Raw genomic sequence first — 20,678 nt, forward strand, 5'->3', positions numbered from 1 at the left:
TGTTTCCAAGATGGCAGGAACTTAGGGAGAGGGAGAAAACTGATGCCTTCCCCATGCATCTAAGGGCTGAAAATTTATGTCCTATCAAAAGAGCTGATCTGAAAACCTGTTTCTTCTTTAACTCTCAGTGAATGGATGGGAGCAAGCCCGCCATTGGATATGCAGAGGGAATTATTCTACAGAAGAGTCTTTTTCAATTTCTCTTTCGTCCTGTTACACATCAGTGTGTTTAGGTCTGTACAGAAACCACCAATCTATAGCTAGAATGCATCTTCTGTTCATTCCATCTCTCACACTAGTGCTGTTAGGAAACTCTGCAGTCAGCGTTTAGCACAGGAGTTTGAGGATGTCAAGACCGAGGCTCGAATATGCCAAAAATAAAGCTATTTCTTTGGAAATGTTTCTTCTTTCCCAAAACAGGGAGAAAAGACACTTCTACTTTTGCTTCAAGGCTGACTTTGATGGCAGGAGAATGGAAAATGGCCAGCTTACTTTTAAGGGACTGACCTCTAGTGGCCAGCAATGATAACTCCTCTACTAGAAAACAAATTTTCTGACAAAATCCAAGAGTGAGCTTGGAGACACTTTTTTTTTTTTTTTAATGCCCAATGCTTTTATTTCTTAAGGAAGATAATGTATATTTACATTTTTTTCTAAGTTTAATTTTGAAATATTCTAAAATATTGTTAACTATTTCAGATGCTCATGTATTAATACATTTGGGAGAAAGTTTTCAACAATAGTGTTTGACATAAAAATTATTCCTGACTAGTATTGATACCACTTTTTTTTTTTTTTAGTTGGAGGCTAATTACTTCACAACATTTCAGTGGGTTTTGTCATACATTGACATGAATCAGCCATAGAGTTACACGTATTCCCCATCCCGATCCCCCCTCCCACCTCCCTCTCCACCCGATTCCTCTGGGTCTTCCCAGTGCACCAGGCCCAAGCACTTGTCTCATGCATCCCACCTGGGCTGGTGATCTGTTTCACCATAGATAATGTACATGCTGTTCTTTCGAAACATCCCACCCTCACCTTCTCCCACAGAGTTCAAAAGTCTGTTCTGTACTTCTGTGTCTCTTTTTCTGTTTTGCATATAGGGTTATCATTACCATCTTTCTAAATTCCATATATATGTGTTAGTATGCTGTAATGTTCTTTATCTTTCTGGCTTACTTCACTCTGTATAATGGGCTCCAGTTTCATCCATCTCATTAGAACTGATTCAAATGAATTCTTTTTGATGGCTGAGTAATATTCCATGGTGTATATGTACCACAGCTTCCTTATCCATTCGTCTGCCAGTGGGCATCTAGGTTGCTTCCATGTCCTGGCTATTATAAACAGTGCTGCGATGAACATTGGGGTGCACGTGTCTCTTTCAGATCTGGTTTCCTCAGTGTGTATGCCCAGAAGTGGGATTGCTGGGTCATATGGCAGTTCTATTTCCAGTTTTTTAAGAAATCTCCACACTGTTTTCCATAGTGGCTGTACTAGTTTGCATTCCCACCAACAGTGTAAGAGGGTTCCCTTTTCTCCACACCCTCGCTTGGAGACACTTTAAAGATCATCTTTCTCTGTCCAGTTCATTTCTCAGTTACAGAAGAGGAAACAGCTATCCATGAAAGATCAGGAACTTGTCAGTGGTTGCTAAGGCCAGACTGGAGGCAAAGTCTTCTATATTTCATTTGGTTCATCTCCTCCCGTTGCCCAGCACATATTTAAAAGCTACCCTTCCATATATTCTGCAATTAATAGACAAATAAAACTCTTTCAAAAAACTAAAAATAGAGTCACCGTATGATCCAACATTCCCACTCCTGGGCATATATCTGGAAAAGATAAAAGCGCTAGTTCAAAAAGATATACACACCCCAGTGTTCATAACAGCACTATTTATAGTAGCCAAGGCATGAAGCAACCTAAATGTCCATCAACAGATGAATGGATAAAGAAGATATGGCATATATATATATGAATATTACTCATCCATTAAAAAAAAGGATGAAATAATGCCATTTGCAGCAACGTGGATGGGCCTAGAGATTCTCACACTAGGTGAAGTAAATTAGAGAAAGACAAATACTGCTATCACTTATATGTTGAATATAAACAATGATACAAATGAACTTATTTACAAAACAGAAATAAACTCACTGACATAGAAAACAAAATTATGGTTACCAAAAGGAAAGGGTAAGAAGAGATAAATTAGGAGTTTGGGATTAACACATACACACTAATACATATAAAATAGATAAACAGCAAGAGCCTATTATACAGCATCTGCTTGCTAAGTTGCTTCAGTCATGTCTAACTCCCTGTGACCTTATGGACTGCAGCCCTCCAGGCTCTTCTGTCCAAGGGATTTCCCAGGCAAGAATACTGGAGTGGGTTTCATTTCCTTCTCCAGGGGATCTTCCTGACCCAGGGATCGAAGCCGGGTCTCCTGCATTGCAGGCAGATTCTTTACCATCTGAGCCACCAGGGAAATGGTTATTGTATAGCACAGGGAACTATATTCAATATCTTACAATAACCTGTAGTGGAAAATAATCTGAAAAAGAATACATATATATGTATACATACATACATATATGTTAGGCCTCCCTGGTAGCTCAGATGGTAAAGAATCTGCCTGCAAGGCAGAAGACCCAGGTTCCATCCTTAGGTTGGGAAGATGCCCTGGAGAAGGGAACGGCAACCCACTTCAGTGTTTTTGCCTAAAGAATTTCATGGACTGAGGGGCCTGGCGGGCTATAGTCCATGGGGTCACAAAGAGTCAGACATGACTGAGTGACTAACACTTATATATATATGTGTCATTGAATCACTTTGCCATAAACTTGAAGCATTGTAAATCAACTATACTTCTTTTAAAAAATAAATTAAATAAATAAAACAACAACAAACTCTTATTTCAGGCAAACTTTCTATGACTTGCCATAAATCTAATTGGATAAAAGTGGTTAGATATTTCAACCCCCTTCTGGGTGGTAAACAGCTATAAGCTAAGAATTTTTTTTAATTATCTTTAAATCTCTAGTACTTTTCACCATACTTGTCACATGGCATATATTTAATAGATATAAATAGATGGGCAGTTTGATTTTAATTTGAAATTAGACATCAACCAAAACTGAAAGTCCCTTGCCTGGTTCTCCAATTAGCAAGTGGCAGATCTAAAGCTTGAGACCAGCGGTTCAGTTTTACACTAAAAGCCACCATCCCAACACCTTGCCCTAGAGCCCCCTGCCACTGAGGATGGCCTTCCTAAATTTCACAGAAGCAACCTTTCTGACTCTCTGAATCAACGCAGCTGATTCAAGAGGAGACAGTATTTTTCAGATGCTCAGGCAAAAGTTTTTGCCCTCGAATAATGACCCAATAAAAACAATCCTTCATATGTTGGTTCATTCCTTCAATCATTCGACATGTATTTTTTTGAGTGTTTACTATGTGTTGGGAATTTCCCTCAGTAATGAGAACCCACTGGGAGAGACTAAATGATGTCCCAGCCACCATGCTAGGAGTAAGCCCTGGGAGAATAAAGAAAGAAGGCAGTCTTGATACTGATGACAGAGCTTTCCCCAGGGTTAGTGGAGACGTCAATTAGGACTCAGCCCTGAAGCTTGCAAGCATAGATCGAAATTTTGAAGAATTTATGAATAAACCTCAACATCCCTTGATAAAATAACCCAGGTTGGTGGCAAAGAGAGAGAATCTTCAGATGGTAAGGGGCAAAACTTGTGTTTCTTTTCCCCAACCATCATTCTTAGAATTCATTTGGTTTTTGAAGATCTAGCAAAGTCTACCAACACCATCATACTTGCTTCTGAAATTATTCTTCATCTCCTTACCCTTCCATCCCAAGCATGGGTATAAACCCTTTCTTTAATTTCCCACAGCCCAGATGAGGCCATATTGGAATCATTACAAGATTTTACTGAAGTCTCAGGAAAAAAAAAGAGGAACCACGACAGTGTTTTTAAAAGGTAGCAGCGATACATGGTGGCACCTGAGACCTGTGGGCACCCTCCAGAGGTTGGCCAGACTCCTGTAGGGTTGCTTTCCTGTCTAGCCCTGGTTAGGTGGCATAGGGCCAGATCTAAACTTCCCTACCACCCCAAGAAATTCCTCAAGTGTGCCAAAGCCCCTCAGAGTCCCAGCCCAAGACAGCAGAGTGGTGCATGATGACAAGAGTCTCCTTTCCCTTTCCCCCAAATTCCACCTCTCACCTCGTGAGAACACCAGCAGCTTCCTATTTACAGACGGCTTCTACTCCAGAAATCTATTCGCTGGACAGTTTTTTGGAATCAGCCATGCATTTCCAAAAACATCAACAGTTATTCAAATCAGAGGCAAGACCCAAAAAGTGCTATTTATATCCTGCTCCATCCAAGGATATAATGGACCAGCTAAGGATGTTGGAAATGCAGCTCTCCAATTTGGCAGAAATCAGAATGCGAACATAGATGCTCCTGCGTGTGTGCTTGCTAAGTTACTTCTGTCATGCCTGACCTTTGCAACGCTATGGATTGTAGCCTGCCAGTCTCCCCACCCACGGGATTCTCCAGGCAGGAATACTGGAGGGGGTTGCCATGCCCTCCTCCAGGGGATCTTCCCTACCCAGGGACTGAACCTGTGTCTCCTACATTTCCTGCATTGGCAGGCGGTTTCTTTACCACTGTTACCACCTGGGAAGCCCATAGATGCTCCTAAGCACTCTCTGTATCCATATATCATTTGTAGCAATATAAGGACCCAGAGCCCCTACCAAATCTCCTGCATCAGGAGAGAAAGCGTAGTTGCCAGGGAACTGCGGTTGCAGAGACAAGAAAATTCTTGACCTGGAATCAATAGAGTAGTCATTGCTAAATTGAGTCCAGTAAACTCCCTCTGTTTCCTGAGTATCTTTAGCATTTGGGGAATTTGAAGGAAATGCAGTCCAATTCGTGGCACCGTAGGACATGAGAAAATAATAGACAGATCAGAGTGCAGAGTGAAACCGAATATAGTGTTTTTTATCAAGAGATATTGACAGCCACTCTTCTATCTAGTGATCCCAGCAACTCTCCTTGGACAAGACCTTGTTTCATTGAAGGATCATTTGAGCACCTTTTCTTGAGTATGCAACTAAAGACATGGGGACACCCACTGCCCTGGGAAAAGGGGACATCACAGGATTTTCTGTGACATGACGGATGCTGTCCTTTCCAAGTGCCCCTTGCATCCTTGACATCAGTGAATAAATCTGCAAAATATCCTGGGGACAAAAGAGATTTAGACACTGACTTTCCTGCTAAATTTAGACAGCACTTAAACCTCTCTGATAGAAGGCCTAAACAGATACTTCAACAAAGAAGGCATGCAGGGGGCCAATAAACACAGGAAAGATTCTCAACATCATTAATAATGAGACAAATGCAAATCAAAACTACAGTGTGGTATCACCTCACACCACTCAGTACGAGCATCATCAAAAAATCTACAAACAATAAATGCTGGAGAGGACTGGAGAAAAGGGAACCTTCCTACCCTGTTGGTGGGAGTGTAAACTGATACAGCCATTAGGGAGAACAGTATAAAGATTCCTTTAAAAACTAGGAATAAATCTACCGTATGACCCAGCAACACCACTATTGGGCATACACCCTGAGAAACCACAGTTCTAAAAGACAATTGTACCGCGATGTTCATTGCAAGACTATTTACAAAAGCCAGAACGTGGAAGCCACCGAGATGTCTATCAAGAGATGAATGGATGAAGAAGATGTGGTACATGTACGTGATGAAATATGACTCAGCCATAAAAAAGGAACAAACTTGAATCAGTTCTACTGAGATGGCTGAATCTAGAGCCTATTATACAGAGTGAAGTAAGTCAGAAAGAGGAAAACAAATATTGTGTATTAACGCTTGTACATGGAATCTGGAAAAATGGTATTTATGAAATTATTTGCAGGGAAGCAGTGGAAACACAGATGTAGAGAATGGACTTGTGGACCCAGTAGGGGAGGGAGAGGGTGGGACGAATGGAGAAAGGAACATCAACATACATACACTATAAGGTGTAAGATGGATAGGTGGTAGGACGTTACAGTGTAACACAGGGGGCCCAGTCTGGTGCTCTGTGATGTCCTACAGGGATGGGAAGGGAGAGGGGAGGCTCAGGAGGAGGGGAGATACACATGTAATTATGGCTGATTCACTTTGTTGTATGGCAGAAACCAACAAGACATTGCAAAAATTGAAAAACAACAGATAAAAAAACAACCTTTCTGATGGACGTGATGGCCTTAATTGGGTTGATGAGGCATAGAGAATACTTGGCACCCTGAGGAGGAAGGCAACAGGAGGAGAGGAGGCTGTGGGCTGGACTGGTGATGTGGGTTCCAATCAGAGCGCAGATGCTGCGGGTGCGGGGAGGGGCAGGGCAGAGGAAGGGATGTAGTTGCTGATTTAGGCATAGCTGTGACTGAGCGCTAAAATCTCCCCAGAGGCTGCACCGTATTGGTGTAAACCATATTGGAGAGACCGGAGCTCTCTGCACCCCTAGCACTATTAACATTTCGCCACAGATCATTTTTCCAGCGGGGAGTTGGCTGTGGGGGAGGGGCCATCTTGTGCATTGTAGTTGGAGGATGTTCAGCAACATCCCTAGAGTCAGACACGACTGAGCAACTCACACACACACACACACACACACACACACACACTGGCGTCTACCCACTCGACGTCAGTAGCACCTTCCCCAAGTTGTGACAACCAACAGTGTCCCCAAACTTTGCCATAGGTCCCCTGGGATGGGAAAGCCAGCACTGGTTGAGAAGCACCATTTGGAGCAGAAGGCAACTTGGAAGCTGAAAGGTGAGGAATCTAGGTAGAGTGTTTGGACCATCAGACATATCAATGATGCTGAAGGCAAAACTGCTCCAACTTCCTGGGACCCTTCTCCTTGGTAACCGGCTAGATGCCTCTGCCCTCCCCCATCCACTGCCTCCTGGACACAGGACTACCATTTGATTCAAGTCAGAATTTAAGGACTTTGTCAGAATTCGTCCTCAGAATTTAAGGACAACTCCAAGTGAAAATGGGGTTTCAAGGAAGTCCTTCTGATAAAAACAAGCATTCTCAAGACACTATTAAGAAAATGAGACTCTCATGGGACTTCCTTCAAGGCGCAGTGGATAAGAATCTCCCGCCAGTGCAGGGGACACAGGTTCGATCTCTGGTCTGGGAAGATCCCACATGCCGCAGGACAGCTGAGCCTGTGAGCCACAGCTTCTGAAGCCTGCATGCCATGGAGCCTGTGCTCACAACAGAAGAAGCCACCGCAAGGAGAAGCCCCTGCACCCCAACAAAGAGGAGCCCCTGCTTGACACAACTAGAGAAAAGACCCAGCCCAGAAAAAATAAAATTTAAAACAAGAAGTGAGACTGCCCTGATATTTGTGCCCTAAGCTCACAGGTAAGACCAGTGAGATGCACTTAAGGGAAGTAGCTAGAGAAGAGGATGTAAAAATTGTAGGGAAGGAAATTTTTTGAGGCTTCCCAGGTGTCTCTAGTGGTAAAGAAGTGAAGTGAAGTGAAAGTCGTATCCAGCTCTTTGCAACCTCATGGTCTATACAGTCCAGGGAATTCTCCAGACCAGAATACTGCAGTGGGCAGCCTTTCCCTTCTCCAGGGGATCTTCCCAACCCAGGGATCGAACCCAGGTCTCCCACATTGCAGATGGATTCTTTACCAGCCGAGCCACAAAGGAAGCCCCAATGGTAAAGAAACCACCTGCCAATGCAGGAGACACCAGAGATGTGATTTCCATGCCTGGGTTGGGAAGATCCCCTGGAGGAGGGCATGGCAGCCCACTCCAGAATTCTTGCTTGGAGAATCTCTTGGACAGAGGAGCCTGGAGGGCTACAATTGATAGATTCGCAAAGAGTCAGACACAAGTGAAGCAACTTAGAGCTCAAGCATGCAACATTTTCAAAGAGAAAAATACTCAGACTAGAGCCCTAGTTTTCTCTATGTAAGAGCATCTCCAGTCATTTCACATTATGACATGAGTCTCTAAATAAATTTAATCTTACCGCATTTTATTCCCAATAGCTCAGACAGCTCTCTTAGGAAGTGGGAATGTTGTGAAATGAAGCAAATGAGAAAAAAAAAAAGTGTTGCAATTCAACAAAGGTTGGAAATCATAGCCCCGGAGGAACAAAATTAAATGCTTTAATATCTATAAAATAAAAATAAGCCACATAACCAATATATCTGAGTCAGTAAATGTTTCTCTCCATTTGCTATAGAAACAACAGGCTCAAATTTACTGGAGTTCGAGTTATATTTCAAGGAGAGATGTATATAATTCAGTAAATTGGAAAATATAAATCAAATGTTGAAGAATGCAGTTTTATAAAATTTATGATTCAAAGGTGATTCTTCAGCTTCCAAGTTGAACCTTATTTTAGTGATGCATGTTCCCTTGTGAAACATTTTTCTTTCATGGAGAATAAATCAGCTACAAGCAAAAATATTTTAGAACTCCAAGACCCGAATAAGAATGACACATTTGTCTGAAGTTGAAATTGTGTTCGACACGCCCAGGTGTACAAGGCATACTTTAGCCATTTATTGACTGAAACAACGCACCACTGCAGCTTTTATCCGAGCCCTCTCCTGTGCAGCATAATGCTTTCATCTCAGGTACTATCATTTTTCCAGGTTTATTCTGGTGTTCTAATCTCCCAAAGGGGTTTCTAGTGCATCATGCTTTAGTGACATTACCCTTGAAGGCATTGAATGCATTATTCTAGTTTCTTTTAGGTATACATGTAGAAATCATGTGTCTCAGAGTCCCATGTAAAAAAATAATGACTAAATTTCATTCATCAATTCATTCATTCATTTATGTATTTATTTAAAGATATGACCACTACGGTTACTATTGATGCATAACAAATGAGCTCCAAAATGCAGTGACTTAAAAGAGTAATTTTATTATGCACATGGATTCCATGAAACAGAAATGTGAACAAAGAACTGGTTGACTAATCTCCACTCCATAATATCTGGGGCCTCAGCTGAGAAAACTTGAACCCTGGGAGGTCAGTCAAAGTTTAGGGGCTGGAATCATCTAAAGACTTGTTCAGGTGCATGTCTGGAGCCTTGACTAGGGTGACTCAAAGACTAAGACTGGAAATGTAAAATGGCTCAGCCACTTTGGAAAACAATTTGGCAGTACCACAAGAAGTTAAATATAGGATTACGATGCAACCCAGAAATCCACTGCTAGGTATGTATACCCAAAAGCACTGAAAATGGGGCTTCAAACAGTCTTGTATGTGACTATTTATTGTAGCATTATTCACACTAGCCAAAAGGTAGAAACAGTCAAGGGTTTATCCGCAGATGAACGGATAAGGAAAATGTGGAATATTACTCAGCCTTCAAAAGGAACGCTGTGCTGGTGAGGGCTGCAATGTGGATGAAACTCGGGAGCCTTATGCTAGAAGGAAAGCCAGACACAAAGGAACACACTTTGTGTGATTTCACTCAGACGAAATATCTAGAATAGGCGAGTTCATAGAGACGGAAAACAGATTAAGGCTACCTGGGGCTGGGGTGGGGTAGAAATGGGGATTTATTGTTTAAAATGTAAAGAGTTTCTTTTTGTTGTGTATGGGCTATCATCTTTTGTTATTCTGGCTGGTCCAAAATAAGCTTTGTTTCCTTTAAATAAAAAGAATTTGTAGTCAAATAATATAGTTAATATATTAATTTATTAATTATTTGATACAGATTCTTTTTTTTAAACGGGAGGATAATTGCCTTACAATTGCCTTAGTTTCTGCTGTACCCAGCGTGAATCAGCTGTTTGTCTACACATATCCTGTCCCCCTGGAGCCTTCCTTCCACCCACCCCCATGGCACCTCTTTAAGTCATCACAGCGCGAGCTGAGCTCCCCGGGTGATGCCGCAGCTTCCCACCAGCCACCTGCTTCACACATGGGAGGGTATGTATATGTGAACGCCACTAAGGAGTAAAGCATTTCTGTTGGGGTCATGAAGTCTTAGACAGCGACAATGGTTGTGCAACATTGTGAATGTAACCGATGTCACTCACTTGTACACTTAAAAACGGCTGAAATAGCAAACTTAACGCCACACATATATTCATAACAAAAATGTCTCACCAGGTACAAGCAGTTTTATGGACAAGTTCATAAAACAGATAATGTATGTGTGTGTGTGATAAAGAGAGAGACAGACAGAAGCAGAGAGACAGAGAAAGACAGGGAGAGAGAGAAAGAAAACATATCTGTCTTCCTTTTTAATGTTAGAATATGCTTTATTCTCAAGAACAATACAGGAAAAATAATAGGCCAAACTCAGTAAGGAACATTAAGGCCAAAAAAATCTAAATATGAGTAACAATATCCCAACAATTAGTTTTTAAAACATCTTTACCAAGTTTAGTGTATCCTAGGAATGAAAGAAAAGTTTGACATTGTCATTGTGATAACAACATTAAGAGAAGCCTTATCATGGCCCTCTGGAGTAAGTACTATTATTAACCTCATTTTACAAATGAGGACACTGAAACTTTGAGAAGTTAAGGAATTTGACCACAATCCCTCAGCTCTGAGATCCAGCATCCAGAGTCTCTCTCTTCTCTGCTCTTGACCTGCACTGGATATGGTAGATCTCAATAATTTCTCCTTCATGTCTTTCATCCAAACTTTTCCTAGCTTCCACCTCTCTGTGCCACCTTTGAATTTTTAAATCTATCTTTTACATCACTCATTTTCTGTCCAGCTCTCTCATCCATATGTTAACCCATCCTTTGCCTCAAATTAAAAAATTAATATATATATGAATATGACTCATACATATACCGCATTGCAAATCAACTATATCCCAATAATTTTTTAAATTCATGACTTTATTATTCACTTCTAAAAGCTCTAGCTGGTTCTTTTTCACTTTTTCCTGCTCTTTTTGACAGTATCGCCCTCTTCTTTCATAGTTTCAAAGCCTCCTTTTAAGTTCTTTAATGTTCCTTGTTTTTCTCTGATTCTCCATAGGATCACTGTATCATCAGACGTTCTTGGGTATCTATTGCACCCTCTGACTGTCGGTAGACTCCTGACTGTTTCCTCCTGTGTGTCTAATTTTGGATTGTGAGTTCACCTTGAGAAGGTTTTTTCGTCATCACGCAGTCGTGTCTGACACTTTGTGACCCCATGGACGGCAGCATGGGTCAGGTTTACCTGCAGCAATTTCGCCTGGACTGCTTGAAGGTGCGTCTCTCCAGAGAAGTTTTGTATCTGCCCTTGGGCACCCGACAGGGATACAGTAGCCTGAGCCCATTTTTTAAATGTGTCCCCTGGGGAGTTCTTAAATGATGTAGGTAGCATAAGTAAGGCAATTCAGGAACCTGGTGCAGGCCAGTGGTTATGAATTCCCCAGAGAATATTTCCCCTGCCACATGCAGAGTTGGTGAACCCAGACAGAGCAGTTTTCTCCTGGAGTCCCGGCACCCGCGCTGGGTCACAGGCCCTTTCAATTGAAAGACGTCTTTCAATTCTGAGGGTCTTCTTTACGTTACTTCTTTGACACATTGTACTTTTTTGTTTTCTTGACTCTCTTTCTATATAACTGCAAGTTGCATTTCTTAACCTGTGACCCTCTCTGTTTCTCTGTATTGCCTACCTAGACAGCATATTGAAAAGCACAGGCGTTACTTTGTCAACAAAGGTCCATCTAGTCAAGGCTGTGGTTTTCCCAGTAGTCATGTATGGATGTGAGAGTTGGATTATAAAGAAAGTTGAGCGCAGAAGTATTGATGCTTTTGAACTGTGGTGTTGGAGAAGACTCTTGAGAGCCCCTTGGACTGCAAGGAGATCCAACCAGTCCATCCTAAAGGGAATCAGTCCTGGGTGTTCATTGGAAGGACTGATGCTGAAGCTGAGACTCCAATACTTTGGCCACCTGATGAGACGAACTGACTCATTCGAAAAGACCCTGATGCTGGGAAAGATTGAGGGCGGGAGGAGAAGGGGACGACAGAGGATGAGACGGCTGGATGGCATCACCGACTCGATGGACATGAGTTTGAGTAAACTCCGGGAGTTGGTGATGGACAGGGAGGCCTGGCGTGCTGCGATTCATGGGGTCTCAAAGAGTCGGACACGACTGAGCAACTGAACTGAACTGAAAGGCAAAATACTGCTTCTTTCATTGAAGGAGCCAGACATGCCTGTACCTGGGACCTGTTATTTGTGACTACTCAGTTCCTCACGAAAATAATGTCCTGTGTTTTCCAGTTTGATGCCAGTGAAGGTGGGACTATACAATCCATGGAATTCTCCAGGCCAGAATACTGAAATGGGTAGCCTTTCCCTTCTCCAGAGGATCTTCCCAACCAGGGATCGAACCCAGATCTCCTGCATTGCAGGCGGATTCTTTACTAGCTAAGCCACCGAGAAGTCCAAGAATACTGGAGTGGGTAGCCTATCCCTTCTCCAGCGGATCTTCCCGACCCAGGAATCTAACCCAGGTCTCCCACATTTCAGGCAGATTCTTTACCAGCTGAGCCACCAGGAAAGCCCTGTACTTGATTAGGGCCCAGCTTAATGACCTTACTTTAAACTGATTACCTCTATAAAGAGCTTGTCTCCAAACAACGTCACATTCTGAGGTTCTGGGGATTAAAACCTGAACATATCTTCCTGGGAGACACAATTCGCCCAGCACACTGTAGGGCAAAACCCTGAGTCTCTCTGAAGTGCTGCTGAGCAGACCAGCTCCTGTCCTCATTCTGGTGCCTACCCGACCCACCCCACCCCTCCCCCACCACACACACAGATACACACACACACAGATGCACACACACACACAGATATATACACCCAGGCACACATACATGCACAGTCACATACACAGACACATAGACACAGACTTTTAGATGGACACACACACACAGATACACACACACGCATAAATACACACATACAGATACATGCACCCAGACACACACATGTACACACACACACTCAGACAGACACACATACACATATACGGAGACACACACAGACACACAGATGCACCCACATACATATACAAAGATGCACACACAGAAATACATACACAGACACACACAGATACACATATACACACAGAGAGACAGACCCAGAGACACACGCAAACCCACACAGACGCAGATACACAGACACGAACACACACAGAAGGACCCAGATACACATACACACGGCCTAGAACATTTGGCGTGTGGCTTTCTTTGGCCTGTTCATTCCAGTCCTCAATCATTGCCTTTGCCTCTTTTCCCATTTCCTTTGCTTTTTGAGCCTTAACAGTGATCTCCTTTTTCAGTAAGTTCAGGGTGACTCAGAGAATAAGCAGGGTCATCTCACACGTTCAATTTTCTGTGTTTAACCAGAGAACAGTCCACAGCAACCTCAGGGAGCATGCAGATAAGTCAGACATCCTCACCCTGTAACAGGACCTTTCCTGATTCTAAGCCACCCATCTCTGAGCATCGCCTGTCATTGATCAGAAATGCCCGGTGACCGATAATGTAAGTGAGGGGGCTGCTCTGAAAATTTGACCTCATTTCTGCCCAGGGCCCCCAGGCTCATTCTCTTTGTGCTTCTCCTGTAAGCTGTGCGCCTCTGCTCACCCTGGGTATGTGCCTCTCTGCTGGAAGTAACCTGTCGCTTTAAAAGAAAAAAAAAGGCTGCGGAGTGACCTTCCTTAGGAACGGGTTGCTAAGCGGGTGTTTTTGCTGAGACGTGGCTGCAGCTTCCCAGGGAGCAGCCCAGGAACCGCCCCAACACTCAGCCTTTGCCCTCCGGAATTTTTTAGAGGCATCATCAGGGAGAGCCGTCTCGCTCCACGTTCAACCCAGAAAGCGGGATCTGCAAAGTGCCCTGAAAAGTTCCTTAAGGTAAATCAGTTCTTCCCGGGAGCAGTGCTGGAGCAGTGGGGTCCTGCTGGCAGCTAGCAGGCTTGGAGCTCAGCCTCTCCCCGGGATGCCCTGAGCCGATTTAATGAATTGTAAATGTAGGAGTCCTTGTTATTATTTACGCTTTACTTTCTGAGATGAAAACATGGAGCGTGACTCGGGCTGCTTTGATTAGAGCCACTGCCTGGTGCCTAGCTTGCAGGAAATGTAAGTCCAGCTCATGACAGCCCCAGGGGAGAATGCCTTCAAAAATCTCCCTCTGCTTCCTTCCTGGGACATGCACGTCACCCTGTTGCATTCCTGTCTCCCGGAAGCACTGGTTGCAGGCTGCATTGCTGGGTCTTTTCATGCCAATCGGTTCAAGGAGCGAAGTACTAGTTACTGCAAGCTTCACTTTCCTCAGCATTAGACAGGAAGGACCGCTACAGACAAAGGCTGACTGCTCTCGCCAAGAGACAAAGAATTCTATCAGCTGCGAATTAAGCTGATCCTTTCCTTTTGTTGCAAAGAGGGGCTCTGAAACGCTATTAAAGTCTAAGGGGAAATCCATGGATGTTACTGGATGTTCATATAACCTTTTCTGCAAGTAAGTCCAGTACCAGAAAGAAATCTCTGGCAAATGGATCTCCTCGAGCTTATTTAAGGAGTCATTCAACCAAACACGCATTGAACAGCACCAGGGCACCAGGCTTCAGCAAGGTGCTAAAGTTTAGAGTGTGCAAAAGTGGGCCAGACCGGGTCAGGAGCTCAGAGTTTGCTGGAGAGGTAGACCTATAAACAGATAATAACAGCACAGCGCGATAACTGCCATAGGAGACTTATGAAAGGCTTTGAGTGCTCAAAGCACAGCGGGATGACCCCCAGGGAGCGCCTGGGAGCACTTCGTTCATCCAGTGAATGCACTGGGCGTATATCACATCCCACAGCTCAGATGCAGTGTTTATATGTACTCTTTGGAGACCATATTCACTATATTGAGCTGATAAAATGATTCTATAAAGCTGCTTATCACTCACCTTTTACTCTAGGAAGCAGTGGCTGGAAGAACTTGGAGAATTAGGTAAAGAAATCAAACAGGGTATGTTTGGACCAGAGGTCCAGGCTTTAACAAGATAAGACAGAAAAAGCTAAGTGCTATCCATGGGTTGAAAAGGCTCACGGGCGTGAAGACAGAGGAAGGTTTCAGAAACACCCTAAAAGGAAACAGAAAGGAAGCTGCCCTGGGCCCAGCTGAGGTACGGGTGAGAAGCGTTATTCATTCCAGTGACTCAACGTTGAGAACCAAAGGTGGTCATGGGAGATTTGATGTCACCTAAGGTCTTTCTTATGACTCCATTCCCCTTTATTTTTTTTTTACCTTCCCTATAACTTTCTTCTACTTTCCCCCTCTAGGATCACCTTTGCTTAAAAATTAACACTTTTCAGTATTGAGAGCCTGGTCCATGATGGGCAATTTACTACATATAGTCTATCATTTGAAAGAAAGTGAAAGTGAAAGTTGCTCAGTTGTGTCCAACACTTTGCGACCCCACAGACTATACAGTCCATGGAATTCTCCAGGCCAGAATACTGGAATGGGTAGCCTTTCCCTTCTCCAGGGGATCTTCCCAACCCAGGGATCGAACCCAGGTCCCTGCATTGCAGGCGGATTCTCCACAAGCTGAGCCACAAGGGAAGCCCAAGAATACTGGAGTGGGTAGCCTATCCCTCCAGTGGATTTTCCCAACCAGGAATCGAGCGAGGGTCTCCTGCAGGGCAGGCAGATTCTTTACCAACCGAGCTATCAGGGAAGCCCTGAGCCATGGATATTCTATCATTTAACCCTAATAAAACAATCACTTATCTAGGTAGGAATTATAACCACAGTTTACAGATACAGAAATGTATCTCAGAGGGCTGAAGGTTTTGCTCCCAGATCACCTAACTGAATGAGAGCTGGAATTTGAACCCAAGTCCGTACAATTGTTTACAAAGGCCTCACTCTTTCTATAAAACCATGTCTTCAGTGTTCTGGAGTAGGGTGCATATATTATATTATCTTTCTTTCTGTTTTTAATGGAGACATTAGAAGATCGAACCTATTATGTGACCTTTTAAGCAGCCAAGTTTGAAATGCCTCGCATACAGCGCCACCCTTTTCGTTAACTTCCAGTCCTTTTTCCCTGCGTCCTATATAATCTACCACAAGACAGTCTGGGTAGGACTGATCACTTGATGGCCCTCGGAGAGGGTCCAATTGTTTGGGTGAAGGTGTCAGTACGTTCCTTGAAGAATATCTTTGGTTTCCTGCATTGAGTTAAACTAAATAAATCAGTGACCTAAAGTAGCCAAAGTCCTTTCACACGGGGGTAGTGCTCTGTGCTTTTCAGTTGTAAATACTTCCAGAATAGTGGACTAAGGGAGACGAGTCACTGACATTGCAAAACAAGAGTGAATGTTGAAACAGACAGGTAGGGGGCCGTGGGGGAGCACTGTAGGGGTCAAGTTCTGAACAGGATGTATAATAACCATAACTGCGAATCGTGGAGCCATCCGAGCTTCACCTCAGGGCATCCCTTCATTGCCTCCCGTGCACAGAGGCCTCTACTGCTGGCTGGAAGTGCTCCTGCGAGCCCTAGTGATAAGGTACATCTAGAGAGAGCACAAATAAGGCTCCAGTGAATCACAGCTCTCATTTTGATGTTGCAGGAGGAATATATTATTAATGACACACACTCAATACGCATGATGATGACAAGCTGCCTATTAACGTTAGGGAGTATTGATTTGTTTCCTCAGCAACAGTGTTCATAACAAGATAAATTTTGATGTCGTTTGATTTCCTTGGAAACTCATTCAAAGGTAATGATCAGGAATGCACGAGGAGGAAAAAAAGTCAACCCCATTACATTTTTCATGTTCTGCTTCTATTTCTTTCATATGTAACATTTTTAACTTATGGAGGATCTTTTTTTAGCTACTAAAATACTGCACATTTCTTTTGTTTCCACTTCATAATTACCAGAGTTGCAGTTCAGAGAGTTCCCATGTCCTATAGCATTTTATGCTGATTGTCTGCCCTCTGGTTCTCTCTAGATTACCTCCTCACCCTTTTATTTTTCTTTTATAGAATTTCAGATGCTTTATTTCCCTTGAACTTTCTAACTCCGCGTTAGGGTCAAAGAAAGCTTGAGTGCTTCAGATGAGCTGCTTACATGACCAAGACCAGTTAAGATTCCAACTCCACAGCTATTAAGAAGGGCTTATAATATGTCAGCCCTGCCACTTCCCCTGTGTTCTCTCCTTTAATCTTCTCAGCAGCTCAAGGATGACAATGACGCGCCGAAGGGCTCCAGAATGTGGCCAAGGAAGACACGGCCAGTAAAGAATGATTGAGTCATTCATTCATAAACAAATGTTTATCATGTCTACTGGGTACAACAGTCCTAGGCTCTGGGGCTAAACAATGAGCAAACATTCCTGCCCTCCTGCAACTTGTGTTCTAGTGAGAATGGGCAGATGATAACAAATAAATATATATGTCAACTGGTGATAAATACCATGGAGAAAGAAATCTCTATAAGGTGGCTGGGGAGCTCCAAGGGGGTCAGGGGTGGACGGCTATTGTAAGCATTCAGGGAGGATGTCTCTGATAAAATGAAATGTGAGCAGAGCCTTGAGGGAAATGAAAGAGAGAGAGAGTCTGAAAATGCTTGGGAAAGCAAGTTCTAAGCAGAGCCAGTAAGACAGCTTGGAGCCAAGAAGATTCAACTACAGATCTTACAAGGCCTTTTAGGCCATTGAGGAATTTTGAGCTTAACTCTAAGAGAGGGAGGTCACTGGAGTATTTTGAGCCGAGGAATGACATGACCTCACTTACACACTAAACAATTCACTCTGGCTTCAATACAGAGAATGGATTGTAGGTAAGTGAGGCTGGAAGCAGAGAGGTCAGGAGAGTGTCGCTCAGTCGTGTCCAACTCTTTGTGACCCCATGAACCATAGTCCATGGAATTCTCCAGGCAAGAATACTGGAGTGGGTAGCCTTTCCCATCTCCAAGGGATCTTCCCAACCAAGGGATCAAACCCAGGTCTCCCACATTGCAGGCGGATTCTTTACCAGCTGAGCTACAAGGGAAGCTGAAGTCAGGAGACTTACAAAAATGCCCTGAGAGACAACAGTGCCAGACCAGGGTGGCAACAGTGAGCCATTTAGAGCTGGCTGGACTCTCAGTATAATGTGAAGGTGAAGCAGGCAAGGTTTCTGATGGATTGATGTGTCGTGTGAGAGCCACAGGGGACTGAAGGATGACTCCAAAGTTCCTGGCCTGAAGGGGGAAAAGATGGAGTTCTATGCATTATAGCATGCAGTTGACACCACCCTTATGGCAGAAAGTGAAGAAGAACTAAAGAGCCTCTTGATGAAAGTGAAAGAGGAGAGTGAAAAAGTTGGCTTAAAGTTCAACATTCAGAAAACTAAGATCATGGCATCTGGTCCCATCACTTCATGGCAAATAGATGGAGAAACAGTGGAAACAGTGGCAGACTTTATTTTGGGGGGCTCCAAAATCACTGCAGATGGTGACTGCAGCCATGAAATAAAAAGACGCTTACTCTTTGGAAGACAAGTTACGACCAACCTAGACAGCATATTAAAAAGCAGAGACATTACTTTGCCAACAAATGTCCGTCTTGTCAAGGCTATGGTTTTTCCAGTGGTCATGCATGGATGTGAGAGTTGGACCATAAAGAAGGCTGAGCGCCAAAGAATTGATGCTTTTAAACTGTGGTTCTGGAGGACTCTTGAGAGTCCCTTGGACTGCAAGGAGATTCAACCAGTCCATCCTAAAGGAAATCAGTTCTGGGTGTTCATTGGAAGGACTGATGTTGAAGCTGAAACTCCAATACTTTGGTCACCTGATGAGAAGAACTGACTCATTTGAAAAGACCCTGATGCTGGGAAAGATTGAAGAGAGGAGAAGAAGGGGACAACAGAGGATGAGATGGTTGGATGGCATCACCGACTCAATGGACATGAGTTTGAGTAAACTCCAGGAGTTGGTGATGGACAGGGAGGCCTGGCATGCTGCAGTGTATGAGGTCACAAAGAGTCAGACACGACTGAGCGATTGAACTGAACTGTGCATTATAGCAAGAAAGGCTGCAGGACATGCAGATTCAGGGTGATGACAAGGAGCTAGTTTCAGGCATTTTGTTAAGCCAAGAGACCGTCTCCCCAGGTAGTAGAGTGGTAAAGAATCCGCCTGCCAATGCAAAGGAAGTGAGTTCGATCCCTGGCTCAGGAAGATCCCTTAGAGAGGGAAATGGCAACCCAACCCAGTATTCTTGCCTGGAACATTCCAGGAACAGAGGAGCCTGGCAGGATCACAAAGAGTTGGACACGACTAAGGGATGGAGCACACACACAAGCTAAAGGCAGGTGTCTGTCGAGCATGTGCATACTTGAGTCTGGAGTTCTGGGGACATGTGTGGGCCTTGGTCTAAATGTGGGAGTGTCAGTAGACAGACGGTATTTAGAGCCGAGAGACGAGACAAGCTCACCAAGGGAGAGAGTTGAGGGAGGCTCTTCCCCAGACACTGTCGCATGTGGTGCTCACCAGACCAGCAGGTTGAGCGGGAGAAGTGGTGGGCAGGAGGTGAACCGGGAAAGAGTGTGCCTGAGAAGCCAAGGAAAGAAGCTGCTGCTGCTGCTAAATCGCTTCAGTCGTGTCCGACCCTCTGCGACCCCATGGACTGCAGCCTACAGGCTCCTCTGTCCATGGGATTTTCTAGGCAAGAGTACTGGAATGGGTTGCCATTGCCTCCTCCGCAAGAAAAGAAGGTATTGCAAGAAAAAGAAGGCAATGGGTCACTTTCTTTACTCACCGCCTCTGATGGGGCAACTAAGCTGAGAGCTGAGGGCTGAACATGAGACACGGCGCGGCGATGCAGGGGTCCTCATGAAGAGGAAAAGCTAAAATGTCACATAACCTCCTTCTCCTCCTGCCTCTGTAACTCAGCTTGCCCCTTGCAAAGCAGATCACGTAGGTCATGTAGTCTCAGAAAGTGGGGACTCACCATACTAAGAACTGGAGCTTATCTCACCCTCCCTTGTCCTGCTCTTTGCAACTGCCCAGCCCCTGCAACCTTGTTTAATCACACCTGTCCGTGTAAAGGTCAGGTACCCCTCTCCCCATCTTGACTGCTGTTCCCACGCACGTGCAAAACCCCTTATTTAAATCAGCCTATTAACAGCTAGTGTTGCCCACTGTAGTCTATAAAAACTCTGTCTATAAAAACTCTGTAACCCCTTTGTTCGGGGCTCAGAGCTTGGAGTGTTAACTCCTCTGAGCCCGCCGGTGTAATAAACCTGAGTCCTCCAACTCTCCGAGTGTGGTGTTTGGTTTCTCAAAGGCTGATTTTTGCAACACTCAGAGATGCTGGCAAGAGCACTGTCAGGGACTGCTGGGCCCAAAACACTGATTTGGAAAGAGAGGGTCTGAAGAGTTCCTCGTAGAGGGCTGAACAATTGAGTGAGGGTAGAAAGAGACATGAAACCCAGAGAGAGCTTTTTTTAAGGAAGCAGCCTTTGTAAACAGATGGGAATGAACCCAAAAAGCAGGAAGAATGTATTATGCAGGTAAGAGGGGGAGACCGTCTGAATCAAGGTCCCGGACGGGGAGAGGGCAGAAGCAGTACCCAGGCAGAGA

The 20,678-nt window shown here is 44.1% G+C and overlaps 1 protein-coding gene across 3 annotated transcripts in view; it reads left to right on the forward strand.

Moving 5' to 3' along the window:
• Positions 1 to 13,815: 13,815 nt before the first annotated feature.
• CC2D2A (coiled-coil and C2 domain containing 2A) overlaps positions 13,816 to 20,678 on the forward strand; it is a 124,796-nt gene continuing 117,933 nt past the window's right edge. For 2 of the 3 annotated variants that reach the window (XM_043448289.1, XM_043448290.1), the window contains exon 1: positions 13,816 to 13,971. The gene's annotated coding sequence lies outside the window, so the exon portion shown is untranslated. The remainder of the gene's footprint in view (positions 13,972 to 20,678) is intronic. The other variant, XM_043448291.1, reaches the window with a different exon arrangement.

This window comes from Cervus canadensis, chromosome 26, assembly GCF_019320065.1.
Source record: "Cervus canadensis isolate Bull #8, Minnesota chromosome 26, ASM1932006v1, whole genome shotgun sequence".
In the NCBI taxonomy this organism is placed as follows: Eukaryota; Metazoa; Chordata; class Mammalia; order Artiodactyla; family Cervidae; genus Cervus; species Cervus canadensis.